This window comes from Oncorhynchus tshawytscha, unplaced genomic scaffold (assembly GCF_018296145.1).
Source record: "Oncorhynchus tshawytscha isolate Ot180627B unplaced genomic scaffold, Otsh_v2.0 Un_contig_9047_pilon_pilon, whole genome shotgun sequence".
Lineage (NCBI taxonomy): Eukaryota > Metazoa > Chordata > Actinopteri > Salmoniformes > Salmonidae > Oncorhynchus > Oncorhynchus tshawytscha.
In genome coordinates this window covers 18,196-36,629 of record NW_024608934.1, presented here as the reverse complement: position 1 = coordinate 36,629, position 18,434 = coordinate 18,196, and the positions used below count along the sequence as shown (strand labels likewise).

The 18,434-nt window shown below is 46.0% G+C and overlaps 1 pseudogene; it reads right to left on the bottom strand.

Annotated features, from left to right (window-relative positions):
• The window catches only part of LOC121844005, a 29,135-nt pseudogene extending 12,038 nt beyond the window's left edge, over positions 1-17,097 (bottom strand).
• Positions 17,098-18,434: the final 1,337 nt, after the last annotated feature.

Genomic DNA, 18,434 nt, shown 5'->3' with positions numbered 1-18,434 from the left:
ACTGGAGGCTGAGACAGGAGGGGTCAGGAGACACTGTGGCCCCATCCGAGGACACCTCCGGACAGGGCCAAACAGGAAGGATATAACCCCACCCACTTTGCCAAAGCACAGCCCCCACACCATTAGAGGGATATCTTCAACCACCAACTTACCATCCTGAGACAAGGCTGAGTATAGCCCACAAAGATCTCCGCCATGGCACAACCCAAGGGGGGCACCAACCCAGACAGGATGACCACATCAGTGAATCAACCCACTCAGGTGACGCACCCCTTCCAGGGACGGCATGAGAGAGCCCCAGTAAGCCAGTGACTCAGCCCCTGTAATAGGGTTAGAGGCAGAGAATCCCAGTGGAAAGAGGGGAACGGGCCAGGCAGAGACAGCAAGGGCGGTTCGTTGCTCCAGAGCCTTTCCGTTCACCTTCCCACTCCTGGGTCAGACTGCACTCAATCATATGACCCACTGAAGAGATGAGTCTTCAGTAAAGACTTAAAGGTTGAGACCGAGTTTGCGTCTTTGACATGGGTAGGCAGACCGTTCCATAAAAAGGACCTCTATAGGAGAAAGCCCTGCCTCCAGCTGTTTGCTTAGAAATTCTAGGGACAATTAGGAGGCCTGCGGCTTGTGACCGTAGCGTACGTGTAGGTATGTACGGCAGGACCAAATCAGAGAGATAGGTAGGAGCAAGCCCATGTAATGCTTTGTAGGTTAGCAGTAAAACCTTGAAATCAGCCCTTGCTTTGACAGGAACCCAGTGTAGGGAGGCTAGTCAGGATTCTAGCAGCCGTATTTAGCACTAACTGAAGTTTAATTTAGTGCTTTATCAGGGTAGCCGGAAAGTAGAGCATTGCAGTAGTCTAACCTAGAAGTGACAAAAGCATGGATTAATTTTTCTGCATCATTTTTGGACAGAAAGTTTCTGATTTTTGCAATGTTACGTAGATGGAAAAAAGCTGTCTTTGAAATGGTCTTGATATGTTCTTCAAAAGAGAGATCAGGGACAGGCGTAATGCCGAGGTCCTTCACAGTTTTATTTGAGACGGCTGTACAACCATTAAGATTAATTGTCAGATTCAACAGAAGATCTCTTTGTTTCTTGGGACCTAGAACAAGCATCTCTGTTTTGTCCGAATTTAAAAGCAGAAAGTTTGCAGCCATCCACTTCCTTATGTCTGAACCACATGCTTCAAGCAAGGGCACTTTTGTGGCTTCACCATGTTTCATTGAAATGTACGGCTGTGTGCCATCCGCATAGCAGTGAAAGTTAACATTATGTTTTCGAATGACATCCCCAAGAGGTAAAATATATAGTGAAAACAATAGTGGTCCTAAAACGGAACCTTGAGGAACACCGGAATTTACAGTTGATTTGTCAGAGGACAAACCATTTACAGAGACAAACTGATATCTTTCCGACAGATAAGATCTAAACCAGGCCAGAACTTGTCCGTGTAGACCAATTTGGGTTTCCAATCTCTCCAAAAGAATGTGGTGATCGATGGTATCAAAAGCAGCACTAAGGTCTAGGAGCATGAGGACAGATGCAGACCCTCGGTCTGATGACATTAAAATGTAATTTACCACCTTCATAAGTACAGTCTCAGTGCTATGATGGGGTCTAAAACCAGACTGAAGCATTTCGTATACATTGTTTTTCTTCAGGAAGGCAGTAAGTTGCTGCGCAACAGCCTTTTCTAAAATTATTGAGAGGAATGGAAGATTCGATATAGGCCGATAGTTTTTATATTTTCTGGGTCAAGGTTGGGCTTTTTCAAGAGAGGCTTTATTACTGCCACTTTTAGTGAGTTTGGTACACATCCGGTGGATAAAGAGCCGTTTATTATGTTCAACATAGGAGGGCCAAGCACAGGAAGCAGCTCTTTCAGTAGTTTAGTTGGAATAGGGTCCAGTATGCAGCTTGAAGGTTTAGAGGCCATGATTATTTTCATCATTGTGTCAAGAGATATAGTACTAAAACACTTGAGCGTCTCTCTTGATCCTAGGTCCTGGCAGAGTTGTGCAGACTCAGGACAACTGAGCTTTGAAGGAATACGCAGATTTAACCCTGCCGTGGTCCTGGGGTCAGTGTGACCCAGGTCCTGTGTGTGGAGGGCTCCCCTTTCTGCGCTCTGCGCTCGCGGGTCAGAGCGACCCAGGCCCTGTGTTTCCAGGGCTCTCGCTCTGAGCTGGCGGGTCAGAGCGACCATGCCAGCCACTGGCGAGGCGTGTGCCTCTGAGCGTAGTAGAGTGTCTGCGAGTGTCTGCGAGTGTGGCGAGGTTGTGCCCGGCTCCCCGCTCTGCGCCATGTGCTCTGTCCTCGCCGCTCTGCGCTCTCGGGTCAGAGCGACCCAGCCAGCCGCTGCACAGGTCCGGACCTGTGCTCCGCTGTGTGCTAGAGAGCAGCCGAGTGTTGTAGTTGCGCTCTGGGCTCACGGGTCAGAGCGACCCAGGCCCTGTGTTTCCAGGGCTCTGCGCTTTGCTCTCCCGAGTCAGAGCGACCGTGCCAGCCACTGGCGAGGCGTGTGCCTCTGAGCGTAGTAGAGAGTCTGCGAGTGTGGCGAGGCTGTGCTCTGGGCTCCCCGCTCTGCGCTCTGTGCTCTGTGCTCTATCCTCTGTGCTCTGCGCTCTCGGGTCAGAGCGACCCTGCCAGCCACTGGCGAGGCGTGTGCCGTCGAGCGTAGTAGAGGGTCTGCGAGTGTGGCGAGGCTGTGCTCTGGGCTCACCGCTCTGCGCTCTGCGCTCTGGGCTCTGCGCTCTGCTCTCGTGGGTCAGAGCGCAGAGCCAGCCGGCCGCTGCACAGGTCCGGACCTGTGCTCCGCTGTGTGCTAGAGAGCAGCCGAGTGTTCTTGTTGCTCGGCTGGGGGTTGGGTCGACTGCACAGGGCTACACAGGTGCGCGCAAGCGAGCCTCGAGCATTTTCGGGTCTCGGTATCCCGCGTAAGCCGTCCGGCCGGCCCTACGTAATAGAGAGGATACTAATATTGTCATTGGCGCCCACCCACACCAACCCGCACACACCCACACACCCACACACCCACAAAGTGACCGGCGCCCCACCCGTGCCAAGTGCGCTCTTCCCCGCAGCTCAGCGGACCTGCTCGGCTCCACCAATCGGCCATGGCCGCACGTTTTACGGCCGCGCAGGTTCTAGAACAGATCTTGTCCAGCGTGGACCAAGAAGACTACTCGGATTGCCAGGAGGAGGAAGAGGAAGAGGTTTCGGAAGACGAAGACGGAGAGGAATACAACCCCGAGCGCCGCGAGGTCGACGATGCCTCTTCTCCCTCTTCTGAGGAAGAGCAGCCCGAGGAAGAGCCGCCCGAGGACCGCGATGAGGAAGAGATCTCCTCGGCCCCGGACCGACGGGAGCCGCCGTTGCTGTCGAAGAACGGCAAAATCGAGTGGTCCCCGTGGCCTACGGCCGCCACCGCGGGCCCCTGGCGATCTGCCGCGCCGGGCCGGACCAGGCTCCGGGCCCCACGGCCTATGCCGCGACACAGGCCCGCGACATCGCGTCCGCCTTCCACCTGTTTGTCACGCCGGCGATAGAAAGGATAATTGTGGAAATGACGAACCTGCACGGGGCCAGAAAATACGGCGACGGCTGGCGACCCATGGACGCCACGGACCTGCGCGCCTACCTAGGGCTGCTGATCCTAGCGGGCGTCTACAGGTCCCGGGCGAGGCCGCGGCAAGCCTGTGGGACACCGAGAGCGGCAGGACCGTGTTCCGAGCCACCATGTCGCTCAAGGTCTTTCACAGGTACTCGAGGCTGCTGCGATTCGACGACCGCCAGTCGAGACCCACCAGACTCGCCACGGACAAACTCGCAGCCATACGGGAGGTCTGGGACCTGTGGGAGGCGCGGCTGCCGGCCCTCTACAACCCGGGGCCCGACGTGACGGTGGACGAGCAACTGGTCCCGTTCAGAGGTACTGTGCTTGCGCTTGTGCGCGTGCGTGCGCGTGTGCTTACATGTCTATACAGAGCGTGTGTGACACAACGGTTGGCCCTTTTGTCTACCCCGTTGCACACGGTAACCACACTAATGTCTTGTCCCCTTTCCAAAAAGGCCGCTGTCCCTTCCGTCAGTACATCCCCAGCAAGCCGGCCAAATACGGCATCAAGTCGTGGGTGGCCTGCGACGCCAAGTCCAGCTACGCTTGGAAGATGCAAGTGTACACCGGCAAGGCGGCCGGCGGAGGCCCCGAGAAGAACCAGGGGATGCGCGTCGTCCTCGATCTGACAACGGGCCTGAGCGGTCGCAACGTCACCTGCGACAACTTCTTCACCTCCTGCGACCTGGGCCAGCGGCTCCTCGAGAGGAACCTCACCATGGTGGGCACGGTGAGAAGGAACAAGGCCGAGCTCCCGCCCGCGCTGCTCGAGTCCAGGGGCAGACAGGTCCTGTCCTCCAGGTTCGCCTTCACGCCCACCGCCACTCTGGTGTCCTACCTGGCAAAGAGAAACAAGAACGTGCTACTCTTGAGCACGCTGCACACAGAGGGCCACATCAGCGATCGTCGCGACAAGAAGCCGGCCCTCATCCTAGACTACAACTGCAACAAGGGCGGCGTGGACAACCTAGACAAGGTGGTGGGCACCTACAGCTGCAGACGGATGACTGCCCGCTGGCCCCTGGTCGTCTTCCACAACATCCTCGACGTGTCCTCCTACAACGCCTTTGTCATATGGCGAGAGATCAAGCCTGACTGGATGCCTGGCAAGCGGAACAAGCGCAGGGTGTTCCTCGAGCAGCTGGGAAAGGCACTCGTGAAGCCGCTGATCCAAAGAAGGCAGCATCTGCCCCGCACCGAAGCGGCGTCAGCCCTTGTCAAAGTCCTACAGAGTGCTACGGCGGCGCCTCCTGATCAACAGCGCCAGGGCCCCGCCGCTGGCATGGCCGCTGCCCCGCTCGTTGCCCGGCCACCACCGGGGCAAGTAAGAGGAAGAGGTGTCAGCTCTGCCCACCCAAGAAGGACTCAAAGACACACACGGTGTGCTGCAGGTGTAAGAAATACATCTGCAAAGGCTGTTCACACACCTACTGTCACACTTGCGCACATTGGGCCTTTAGCCAGGACGGGACAGGGTGACCCGGAGGACGCGGGGACTAGACACAGTACCAGGACCACGGGAGGGTTAAAGAGGAGTCCGTAATTTGCTTTCTAATAATCATAATCTTTTCCTCAAAGAAGTTCATGAATTTATCACTGCTAAAGTGAAAGCCATCCTCTCTTGGGGAACGCTGCTTTTTAGTTAGCTTTGTGACAGTATCAAAAGGAATTTCGGATTGTTCTTATTTTCCTCAATTAAGTTAGAAAAATAGGATGATCGAGCAGCAGTAAGGGCTCTTCGGTACTGCACGGTACTGTCTTTCCAAGCTAGTCGGAAGACTTCCAGTTTGGTGTGGCGGCATTTCCGTTCCAATTTTCTGGAAGCTTGCTTCAGAGCTCGGGTATTTTCTGTGTACCAGGGAGCTAGTTTCTTATGAGAACTGTTTTTAGTTTTTAGGGGTGCAACTGCATCTAGGGTATTGCGCAAGGTTCCTCAGTTAGGTGGTTAATTTATTTTTGTCCTCGGCGTCCTTGGGTAGACAGAGGGAATCTGGAAGGACATCAAGGAATCTTTGTGTTGCCTGTGAATTTATAGCATGACTTTTGATGTTCCTTGGTTGGGGTCTGAGCAGATTATTTGTTGCAATTGCAAACATAATAAAATGGTGGTTCGATATTCCAGGATTATGAGGAAAAACATTAAGATCCACAACATTTATTCCATGGGACAAAACTAGGTCCAGAGTATGACTGTGACAGTGAGTGGGTCCAGAGACATGTTGGACAAAACCCACTCAGTCGATGATGGCTCCGAAAGCCTTTTGGAGTGTGTCTGTGGACTTTTCCATGTGAATATTAAAGTCACCAAAGATTAGAATATTATCTGCTATGACTACAAGGTCCGATAGGAATTCAGGGAACTCAATGAGGAACGCTGTATACGGCCCAGGAGGCCTGTAAACAGTAGCTATAAAAAGTGATTGAGTAGGCTGCATAGATTTCATGACTAAAAGCTCAAAAGACGGAAAAGTCATTTTTTGGGGGTAAATTGAAATTTGCTATCATAAATGTTAAATGTTAGCTAGTGTAGCCAGGAGGTGAGGCCTCATTTAACACAGTAAATTAATCAGGCTTGAGCCATGTTTCAGTCAGGCCAATCACATCAAGATTATGATCAGTGATTAGTTCATTGACTATAATTGCCTTTGAAGTAAGGGATCTAACATTAAGTAGCCCTATTTTGAGATGTGAGGTATCATGATCTCTTTCAATAATGACAGGAATGGAGGTGGTCTTTATCCTAGTGAGATTGCTAAGGCGAACACCGCCATGTTTAGTTTTGCCCAACCTAGGTTGAGGCACAGACATGGACTCAATGGTGATAGCTGAGCTGACTACACTGACTGTGCTAGTGGCAGACTCAACTATGCTGGCAGGCTGGCTAACAGCCTGCTGCCTGGCCTGCACCCTATTTCATTGTGGAGCTAGAGGAGTTAGAGCCCTGTCTATGTTGGTAGATAAGATGAGAGCACCCCTCCAGCTAGGATGGAGTCCGTGACTCCTCAGCAGGTCAGGCTTGGTCCTGTTTGTGGGCGAGTCCCAGAAAGAGGGCCAATTATCTACAAATTCTATCTTTTGGGAGGGGCACAAAACAGTTTTCAACCAGCGATTGAGTTGTGAGACTCTGCTGTAGAGCTCATTACTCCCCCTAACTGGGAGGGGGCCAGAGACAATTACTCGATGCCGACACATCTTTCTAGCTGATTTACACGCAGAAGCTACGTTTACTTCCGGCGCCGACAGAGATGGCCGCCTCGCTTCGCGTTCCTAGGAAACTATGCAGTTTTTGTTTTTTTACGTGTTATTTCTTACACTAGTACCCCAGGTCATCTTAGGTTTCATTACATACAGTCGAGAAGAACTACTGAATATAAGATCAGCGTCAACTCACCATCAGTACGACCAAGAATATGTTTTTCGCGACGCGGATCCTGTGTTCTGCCTTACAACCAGGACAACGGAGTGGATTACATGCAGCGACCCAAAAAAACGACTCAGAAAAAGAGGGAAACGAAGCGGTCTTCTGGTCAGACTCCGGAGACGGGCACACCGTGCACCACTCCCTAGCATTCTTCTTGCCAATGTCCAGTCTCTTAACAACAAGGAAGATGAAATCTGAGCAAGGGTAGCATTCAGAGGGACATCAGAGACTGTAACGTTCTCTGCTTCACGGAAACATGGCTCACTGGAGAGACGCTATCCGAAGCGGTGCAGCCAGCGGGTTTCTCCACGCATCGCGCCGACAGAAACAAGCATCTTTCTGGTAAGAAGAGGGGCGGGGGCGTATGCCTTATGGCCAACGTGACATGGTGTGATGAAAGAAACATACAGGAACTCAAATCCTTCTGTTCACCTAATTTAGAATTCCTCACAATCAAATGTAGACCGCATTATCTACCAAGAGAATTCTCTTCGATGATAATCACAGACGTAGACGTTTAATAATGGGAATTGATGGGAAATTATGTAAATATATGACTAGCCACATTAAACAATGCTACCTTATATAATGTTACTTACCCTACATTATTCATCTCATATGCATACGTAGATACTGTACTCTATATCATCGACTGCATCCTTATGTAATACATGTATCACTAGCCACTTTAACTATGCCACTTGGTTTACATACTCATCTCATATGTATATACTGTACTCGATATCATCTACTGTATCTTGCCTATGCTGCTCTGTACCATCACTCATTCCTATATCCTTATGTACATATTCTTTATCCCCTTACACTGTGTATAAGACAGTAGTTTTTGGAATTGTTAGTTAGATTACTTGTTTGTTATTACTGCATTGTTGGAACTAGAAGCACAAGCATTTCGCTACACTCGCATTAACATCTGCTAACCATGTGTATGTGACAAATAAAATTTGATTTGATTTGATTTGATTTGTTGCAACAACATCGTTGGTGCCGACGTGGATAACAATATCTCTATACTCTCAACACTCGCCAGTTTTAGCATTAGCCAGCACAATCTTCAGATTAGCCTTAACGTCGGTAGCCCTGCCCCCTGGTAAACAGTGTCAGATCGCTGGATGATTCATTTTAAGTCTAATACTGTGGGTAATGGAGTCGCCAATGACTAGAGTTTTCAATTTGTCAGAGCTAATGGTGGGAAGCTTCGGCGTCTCAGACCCTGTAACGGGATGAGTAGAGACCAGATAAGGCTCGGCCTCTGACTCCGACTCGCTGCTTAATGGGGAAAACCGGTTGAAAGTTTATGTCGGCTGAATGAGCGACACCGGTTGAGTATTCCTAAGGCATTTCCTCCTAGAAACGGTGAGAAAGTTGTCCGGCTGCGGGGACTGTGCCAGGGGATTTATACTACCATCTGTACTTACTGGTGGCACAGACGCTGTTTCATCCTTTCCTACACTGAAATTACACTTGCCTAACGATTGCGTCTGAAGCTGGGCTTGTAGCACAGTTATCCTCACCGTAAGGCGAGTACAGCGACTGCAAGTAGAAGGCATCATGTTAATGTTACTACTTAGCTTCGGCTGTTGGAGGTCCTGACGAATCGTGTCCAGATAAAGCGTCCGGAGTGAAAAAGTTGAGGGAAAAAACTAAAATATAAACGGTAATTAAAAAGTAAAAAACGTAAACGTTGTCAGGTAGCAAAATAGCTTGGAAAATAGCAAAATAGGTTGGCAACAAAAAGCACAGCAACTCGTAAACAAGCCTGGGACCAACATTTAGTGCTGGTCCCATGTTTCATAAGATAATATAAAAGATCCCAGAAATTGTCCATACGCACAAACCTCTTATTTCTCTCAGATTTTGTGCACAAACTTGTTTACATTGCTTTTAGAGAGTTTTACTCCTTTGCCAAGATAATCCATCCACCTGGCAGGCATATCAAGAAGCTGATTAGACAGCATGATCATTACACAGGTGCACCTTGTGCTGAGGACAATAAAAGCCACTCTAAAATGTGCAGTTTTGTCACACAACACAACGTCACAGATGTCTCAGGTTTTGACGGAGCATGCAATTGGCATGCTGACTGCAGGAAAGTGGGCCACTCAATGACATTCAGAGACTAGTCCCGAAGCCACTCCTGCGTTGTCTTGGCTGTGTGCTTAGGGACGTTGTCCTGTTGGTGAACCTTCGCCCCAGTCTAGGATTCAGAGCACTCTGGAGCAGGTTTTCATCAAGGATCTCTCTGTACTTTGCTCAGTTCATCTTTGGGTATTGTGTGTATATTGCTGAATAAGGCTGTAACGTAACATTATGAAATGTGGGAAAAAATCACAGGGTCTGAATACTTTCCAAAGGCACTGTACTTAATAGTACTGTGACAAAATCCCAACTAACATATAGTTAACGGTTCAGTAAGTCATTATCAATTCCCTGAATCAATGTGCCATTAAAAGCCTGTCACTACCTTAATCATTGATGTATGCATTTTCCCATGTGCTGTTGCCACACTCTGTGTCATTATAGCCCATAGTTTTACTGAAGCATACATTTTTTGTATTTCTTTTTCAAATGTGTATAATACTTATACAGATTTATATATACTTATTTAACGTGTTGTTGGAAACGGGATATACTTTTGGGGTCCCAATTGAAACTAATCACAACTTTTCATAAAGGCTTAATGAAGGCCTTCATAAGCCATTTATAAGGCCTACATAGATGCTTCAGAAATCATTCAAGAACAAATAGCATGCATGGAGGTTAAAGGATTATCCCTTGTGGCAAAGCACCTGATGTAACGACCTTGTATCCTCCAGAGACCCAGCATTTCATTTTTTGTCCGTATCTCTAAGGCCATACTGTGATATACTTCATTTTACATACTTTATTTATTTTGCTCCTTTGAACCCCATTATTTTTATTTCTACTTTGCACATTCTTCCACTGCAAATCTACCATTCCAGTGTTTTACTTGCTATATTGTATTTACTTTGCCACCATGGCCTTTTTTAGCCTTTTACCTCCCTTTATCTCACCTCATTTGCTCACATCGTATATAGACTTGTACAGATTTATATATACTTATTTAAAACTATCATACAGTAAGTGCCATGATACATTTCCATTTAACATAATATAATGGTTCATGAGGCGATTATCAACTCCCCTTCCACACATCAATGTGCCATCAAAAACCCGTCAATACCTTTATCGTCGATGTATGCCTTGAAGTCCCACGTACTGTTGCTGCTGTTTGTGCTATTGTAGCCCATATCGTCATTAAAACAACTGGTGTTGTTGAAGGCCATAGTGATGTTGTCCATGTTGGTCGAGTTTAAACGCCATTACACAGGAGGCCAGTAAACACACTTCTGCTTCAGGTTTCCCATGAACAGTTGAAGGCCGACCAGAGCGAACACAGCCAGGCAGAACACTGTTAGCATCATCACATCAACCAGCTTCTTCACTGACTGGATCAAAGCAATGGTTTTCAGACCTTAAAATAACCAGAAAAAAACAATTCAAATAATCGGTGACCTGAAAACGATTTGTCGAAGAATGAACATAACGTCGAGAAAATGTGATTGTGCTTGATATCCTTGTTGTCTGTATGGTGTCATTAGTAACTCTTTTTTTTTTATTGTGTAGCTTGCAGAGCATTGTGCTTATGATATAATAATAGATGCAATTTAGCAGATGCCTTTTTCAAGGTGACTTACAAAACAGTGTGGGAATACAACCCAAATCAACCCTAGAGTTGCTAGCACCACACACTTACCAACTGAGCTACACAGGACCCAAAGCAGATGTTCAAAAGCAGGTGGTGCAGTAAACAAACTTCTTATGTGACCAGGAATTACAGTGATTGTTTTAAGGGCTCAGAGAACACAGAACGTCTTGAGGGCAGACATGTTGCCCAGGTCAACGGACACCTGCCGAGCACAAAACATGACAACACAACCAGCATATTAGAATAGAGAAGTTGATAGTTGATGTGTCAGTTGGACAAAAATCTGTTCAGTTTCATGGACTTTAAATGTACATTTAATACAATACCATTGGCTAAGTTGTTATTCTAACATAGAGGATCAGAGGGTTGCTATTGTAAAATATATGGTTTAGTGGAGGATATGTTTAGCTCGGGGTAACTGTCCACTTCTAGAGCCAAATGGCAGTGTTATCTGCAAACTGACAGCAGAAGGCAGGAGTGTGACTAGACCAGTAAGACCATATGGAGATTTAGTTATGAAGTGGTATACGTCATGATGTGGCTGGGACTCACCAGAAAAAGTTTCAATGTTTGAAGAAGGGTGACACTTACAAAAAGAAATTTGAAAGAAACTAGATCGCATTGGGCTCCATAGAAACAAGCTCCGTTTCATATTTTGATAGCAGGATCCTTAACCCACTTATATGTACGGTAACTCAAATATTTGTAGGTGAGGTGAGTGCACAGGTGTGAGGATCTAGGGACTAGTCCTTTCTCGGTGGTTTTGAGCGAATAAAGTTGTATTCTAGGTGGTTTTGACCAGGTCGTGGACGTGGAAGTCATCGTCGTATTTGATGTAGTAGACAGAGGGTTTAGAGAGAGAGTGAATGGAGGGAGAGAGCGAGAGAGAGAGAGAGAGAGAGAGAGCCATTGGTGATGTCCTTTGACCTTCCTGACCTTTGACCTTACTCCTTCACTCATGCACACATACACACAAAGAAACACAAATACACACACACTCTAACACCTGCCGTGTCTAATGGTTCTGCGCTGATGACTGACGGCAATCACTCTCCAAATACTCACGCCATGCTGATCACCATAAAATCCAGCCAGTTCCATGGATCTGAAATCTCCAACACAGAAGCCTCTGGACAACACTTTAATTGTTGCCTCAAAGGTATAGATACCAGTGAAAACATATCTGTAATGCAAAAATAAGAGAGAGAAGCTTTATAAATAGCTTTTGGTGAAACTTTGTAGTTGTTATAATTACTCTCAATAATGTTATGACCAACCTTTTAAATAATTACAAAAAATCGCTGATATTTATATGAACATTTACATATATTTTTAAAGTGCCCCCACCCCAAAATGTAGATACTGACTTGAAAATACATGGGAACCTGAAGCAGTCAATATAGTTTTCACAAAACATTAATAATCTCCTACGTAGGTTTGAAACTTACTCAACAGTTTTACTCCAGAGGGTCACTCATCGTCATGAACACACAGTTGGACATGATTGTTTACATGATGAACATGCTAAATAATGTACCCATATTAAGGAAATAACATGGCATTACAATGGTTTTCAAATCTAATTCTATGGACCAATTTAATGAGTACATTTTTTAATAACACTTTTTATTTTATTTATATCTTTAATTCATATGAATATAGTAGTTGGTAGTCGCTAATGGGTAACATACTGGATTGTAAAAATCTTTAATTAAAATCACATTATAGAATCACTACTATTTCCCATCGAACGGCAGCTTCTGATACGAGTAGGGGAGAGGTACAGTATGTTTCCTCATCAATAATTCATGGTGTAAGGAAATTGAAAACATTTTGAGCTCCTGTTTACCTGACAGTAGTTTCCGATGCTAAAACTCATTTTAATTATATCAATTAGGTGTGTTGTAACTGTTGCCAAATAATGCCATTAACATATATTGCTATGGACGTGTGAGTAGGGTGACTACTCTAGCAGGTCTCAAACCCAAGCCACCAGCGCCAATGACTAACACCCTAATCACTGTCCCAGTGGGGAGTGAAGAGATCAAAACTATTAATTAACACATATGGAATCAAGTAGTATCCAAAAAGTGTTAAACAAATATATTTTATACTTGAGATTCTTCAAATAGCCACCCTTTGCCTTGATGACAACTTTGCACACTCTTGACATTCTCTCAACCAGCTTCAAGAGATAGTCACCTGGAATGCATTTCAATTAACAGGTGTGCCTTCTTAAAAGTTAATTTGAGGAACTTCTTTCCTTCTTAATGTGTTTGAGCAATCAGTTGTGTTGTGACCAAGTAGGGAGGTCTACAGAAGATATCCCTATCTGGTAAAAGTCAATTTTATCGCAAGAAAAGCACAAATAAGCAAAGCGAAATGACAGTCCATCATTACTTTAAGATATGAATGTCACTCAATCCGGAAAATGTAAAGAACTTTGAAAGTTTCTTCAAGTGCAGTCACAAAAACCATCAAGCGCTATGATGAAACTGGCTCTCATGAGGACCGCCACAGGAAAGGAAGACCCAGAGTTACCTCTGATGCAGAGGATAAGTTCATTAGAGTTACCATCCACAGAAATTGCAGCCCAAATACATTCTTCACAGACTTCACGTGAGAGACACATCTCAACATCAACTGTTCAGAGGAGACTGTGTGAATCAGGCCTTCATGGTCAAATTGCTGTAAAGAAACCACTACTAAAGGACACCAACAATAAGAAGAGACTTGCTTGGGCCTAGAAACACGCGCAATGGACATTAGACCGGTGGAAATCTGTCCTTTGATCTGGAGTCAAAATTTGAGATGTTTTTGTTGTGAGATGCGGTATGGGTGAATGAATGATCTCCGCATATGTATTTCCCACCGTAAAGCATGGAGGATGAGGTGTGATGGTGTGGGGGTGCCACTGTCTGTGGTTTATTTAGAATTCAAGGCACACTTAACCAGCATGGCAAACACAAAATTCTGTAGCGTTATAGCATCCCATCTGGTTTGTGCTTTGTGGGACTGTCATTTGTTTTTCAACAGGACACTCAACCAACACACCTCCAGGCTGTGTAAGGGCTATTTGACCAAGAAGGAGAGTGACGGAGTGCTGCATCAGATGGCCTGGCCTACACAATCCCCCGACCTCAACCAAACTGGAAAAGCAGCCAACAAGTGCTCAGCAGATGTGGGAACTCCTTCAAGACTGTTGGAAAATCATTCCAGGTGAAGCTGGTTGAGAGAATGCCAAGAGTGCGCAAAGCTGTCATCAAGGCAAAGGGTGGCTATTTGAAGAATCTCAAATAGTTTTGATGTCTTCAGTATTATTCTACAATGTAGAAAATAGTAAAAAAATAAAGAAAAATCCTTGAATGAGTAGGTGTTCAAACTTTTGATCGGTAGTGTACTTCATCAGTCACAGGCTTCATTTGGAAATGTGTTGATGATATTTGGACCCACAATAACAAGAGGGACTTACCAAAACCAAAAACCCTGGATGAACAGAGATATCCGTACCATGCTGAGTGCCTGTACTGCAGCATTCAATGTCAACAGAACACACCCAGATGACTCGGTGGCTTGCGACAAGAACAAGGCAAGAAGATACGAGCTCCGCAAATCCATTAGGGAAGCAAATAGACAATACAGACTCAAAATGGAATTGATGCTTGACAACTCAGACTCGTGACGCATGTGACAAGGACTAGACTATCACGGACTACAAATCAAATCCAGCAGTGTGGTGCCCACCGAAGCCGAAGTGTGGTGCCCATTAACACCTTCTATGCTCGCTTCGAGACAGACAATACCGATCCATCCAAGAAGAGTCTAGCTGCTCCGGAAGACCAGGTGCCTTTGCTCTCTGAGCCTGACGTGAGGAAAACTCTCAAAAGAGTGAATACTCTGACACAGATGGCATTCCTGACCGCATCCTCAGAGTGTGTGCTGACCAGCTGACGGGTGTCTTCTCTGACATCATTAATCTGTCCCTGTCCCAGGCTGTAGTCCCCACCTGCTTCAAAGAGACTACCATCGTCCCAGTGCCCAAGAAAAAGAAGATGACATGCACAAATGACTATCGCTCCATCACGCTCACCCCAGTTGTCAAGAAGTGCTTTGAGAGGCTGGTCATGGCCCACATCAAGGCCAGCATGTAGGCACAGTGGACCCACTCCAATTTGTCTACTGCTCCAACAGATCCACAGAAGATGCCATTTCCATTGCTATTCACACGGCCGTAACACATCTGAACAAAAGGAACACCTTTGTGAGGATGTTGTTCATTGACTACAGTTCAGCATTCAACACTATTGTTCCCTCCAAGCTTGACACCAAGCTCAGAACTCTGCGTCTGGATACCACTCTCTGCACTGGATGCTGGACTTCCTGACGGGCCAACCACAGACTGTGAGGATTGGCACAACACCTCCTCCACACTGACTCTTAACAAAGAGGCCCTCCAGGGGTGTGTCCTCAGCCCTCTGCTGTACTTCCTGTTCACACACGGCTGTGTGGCTTTGCACGACACCAACTCCATCATCAAGGTTGTAAGCCTGAACCAACAACGACGAGTCAGCATATAGGGAGGAGGTAAGTGAACTGGCATTGCGGTGCCAGGACAACAACCTCTCTCTCAAAGTCAGCCAAACAAAAGAGTTGATTATTGACTTCAGGAATCAGAGGAGGGAACATGTCTGATCCACATCAACAGGACTGCTGTAGTTTTCAGCAGTTTTCTGCTCCTCAGTGTTCACATCACCAAAGACATGACATGGACCAACAACCCTACCATTCTTGTCAAGAGGGTGCAACAGAGTCTCTACTTCCTAAGGTGGCTGAAGAAATTTGCAATGCCACCCGGGTCCTCTTCATATACTACTGCTACACCATCGAGAGCATTCTGACTGGTTGCATCACGGCCTGATACAAGAATTGCTCCATCCATGACTGCAAGGCCCTTCAGTGAGTAGTGAAGATGGCTCAGTGCCCCCACCCATCCAGGACATCTACTCGAAATGGTGAAGAGGAAGGCCAGCAGCATCATCAAGGACCCCACACACCCCAGCCTCGAGCTGTTCACTCCCTTACTGTCGGGCACATGGTATCGGATCATGAGGTCCGATAACAACAGGCTCAGAGACCGTTTCAATCTACAGGACATCAGACTGCTGATCACTGCTGAACCGGACTAACGACCTGCTCTGATTCTCCACACCTATGCACACATGCACACACACACACACACACACACACACACACACACACACACACACACACACACACACACACACACACACACACACACATACACACAAATACACCGTAGCACATTTATTGGACTCTGAACATTCAGCAGGATCCTAAGTAATATTTATGTATAATGTAGATCAGTGAGATATTTGTATTGAAAGGATATGAATGTATGAGAATTTTGATGGATCCTCTCCTGAGAATACTGAAGGGTGTTAGAATATAGCAGGCAGGCTCAGCATTGAACCTAAAGATTGTATTCCCTTTGGTGATGACAATAAAGGTCTGAAAAACAAGAAGTAAAGATTAGTGAAGAAATATTTGAAGTCCAATATTATCTTTACTTTAATTGAATGTATTGATGTTTGTCTCAAAGATATTAGCGAAATAGAGTTTGTTGTAATTGTTGTAATCAGAGGGCATTTACCCTCTGAATAATAACAATATAATAAGATTACTTGGAATGTGTAAATACACCTCTGATTTGAGCTTATTGTAAAGGAAATAACTTTGTGATGATGTCTGGTTATGTGAACCCTCAGCCCTCAGGCCACTAAGGGACATGGGCTGCAGTCCTCACTTTGTGTGATTTGTAGAATGGATCCAGTTCCTCCAGAGGCGTGTTGAACAGCTCAGGTGGCGGGTCTCAGTAGATGAATGGCAGGGCCTTGCTGGCATCCAGGTCGACGGCTGGCTTTGACAGGTCCTCCTCTGTCACCTCCGGAAAGGTTAAAAAAACATAATTACAAACACTTTACCATTTCTTACGAGCACTGATTTTGCAGATAGCAGCTATTTTGAAAGCAAGTTTTACTTGCAATGGCTTGACTGTGATATATGGACATTTTAATTACCTTATTTAAATCCACTGATTGTAAAGTCACTCTGTAATCTGGATAAGTTCTGCAAAATGACAAAAATGTTTAATGTACCTCAATGTTCAGGGCCTTTTTTCTCTCCTGCTCCTCTGCTTCCTCAGCCATCCACCTCTCTATCTCCGCCAACGATTCAAGGGTGAAGCGGCGAAACACTTCGGTGCCTGTGGGAGGGAGCAGGGCGTCCATCTTGGCATTCTGCTGGGCGAGAAATGCAACCACACTGGGGTCTCTCAGCAGGTTTTTTTTTAAATGTAACCTTTATTTAACTAGTGTGCTGTGAGTTGGAGGGATGGATCAGGAAGATGAAAAGATATTAGGCATGAAAATGGAAGTTGAAAAAATACATATTTAAAATGCATTATTTAAAACAACATGTTTTGGCATATTGTTTCATTAGGGTATTTCATGGGGAGGGACAGGTACAAAGAGAAAAGACTGGGTGAGGATACTGTGCAGCAGCTTCAGCTGAAATGTGAACTCAGACATGTGGGTCCTTTTCTGTGTTTTTGAGCAGCCAAGCCTTCATCTGCACTTTTTACAACAATCCGTAGCCTTGAAACCACTTTACAGAATCATCTTCCCTTTCGTCAACAGAAACTCCTTTACAATGACAAGACGACTTCTAAATAAAATTATTTTGACCATACCAAGGCAGTGTGGCTGGTGGCTCCACAGGTGTGCATGCATACCAGGGCGACCAGTCATTCGGGCAGGACGGGCTTTGAGTCCCACATTTTTTTGACAATTTTTTTATCCCCCAAAAATAAATACATTCTTTTTTTTTTTTTTGGGGGGGGGGGGGGGGGCTTGCCTGTTTTGCATGTTATTTTGGCATTAATACGTGTCACATATCAGTTTGAAAACAATGTAATACTAACATGGCCTCTATTTTGTTTTCTTGAGTAAGGCAGCTCCAAAATGCAGGTTTCAGCCTAGCTCAGTGCTTTCTGTGGTGGTGGGGCAAGCCATCAGAAAACACGGAGCGTTTTTGGCTCAGTGTTCTGTCACTCATGGGGACACTACGTCACTGCCAAGTCTAAGGGTAGACCTAGAAAATTAAAGCCACTTGGGTTCTGCCATAGAGTTACTTTAGAAGTGCCAATCCAATCCAAGAAGGCTCAAAGTCATTGGCCACAGATAAAATGATGTCAAATCACCTAGCTTTGATTGGACTGATCCTGTCAACATCATACTTTCAAATCTTAGCTATCACTCATCATTATGAATCAAGTTGACAATCTACTGGCATATCCTTTTTATTCCTTGTCATATGAAGATAAATAATTAAGAGAAATTATAGATACAGCGTATCGGTGCTCATCGGCCATTGGGCATAAACACTGCACAACAACTTGGAAATCTCTAATTCAACAATGAGTGGTTTGGAAGGAATCAGTGGCAGTAGCTAACTCGGCAAGTATTGCAAAGTAATCACTAGTCTGCAATTCAGTGGAGTGGCTGTGTGGTCCCAAATCTGGGATTAAGGGGCTCTTTTCCAAGAATGAAATTATAAACATTTAACA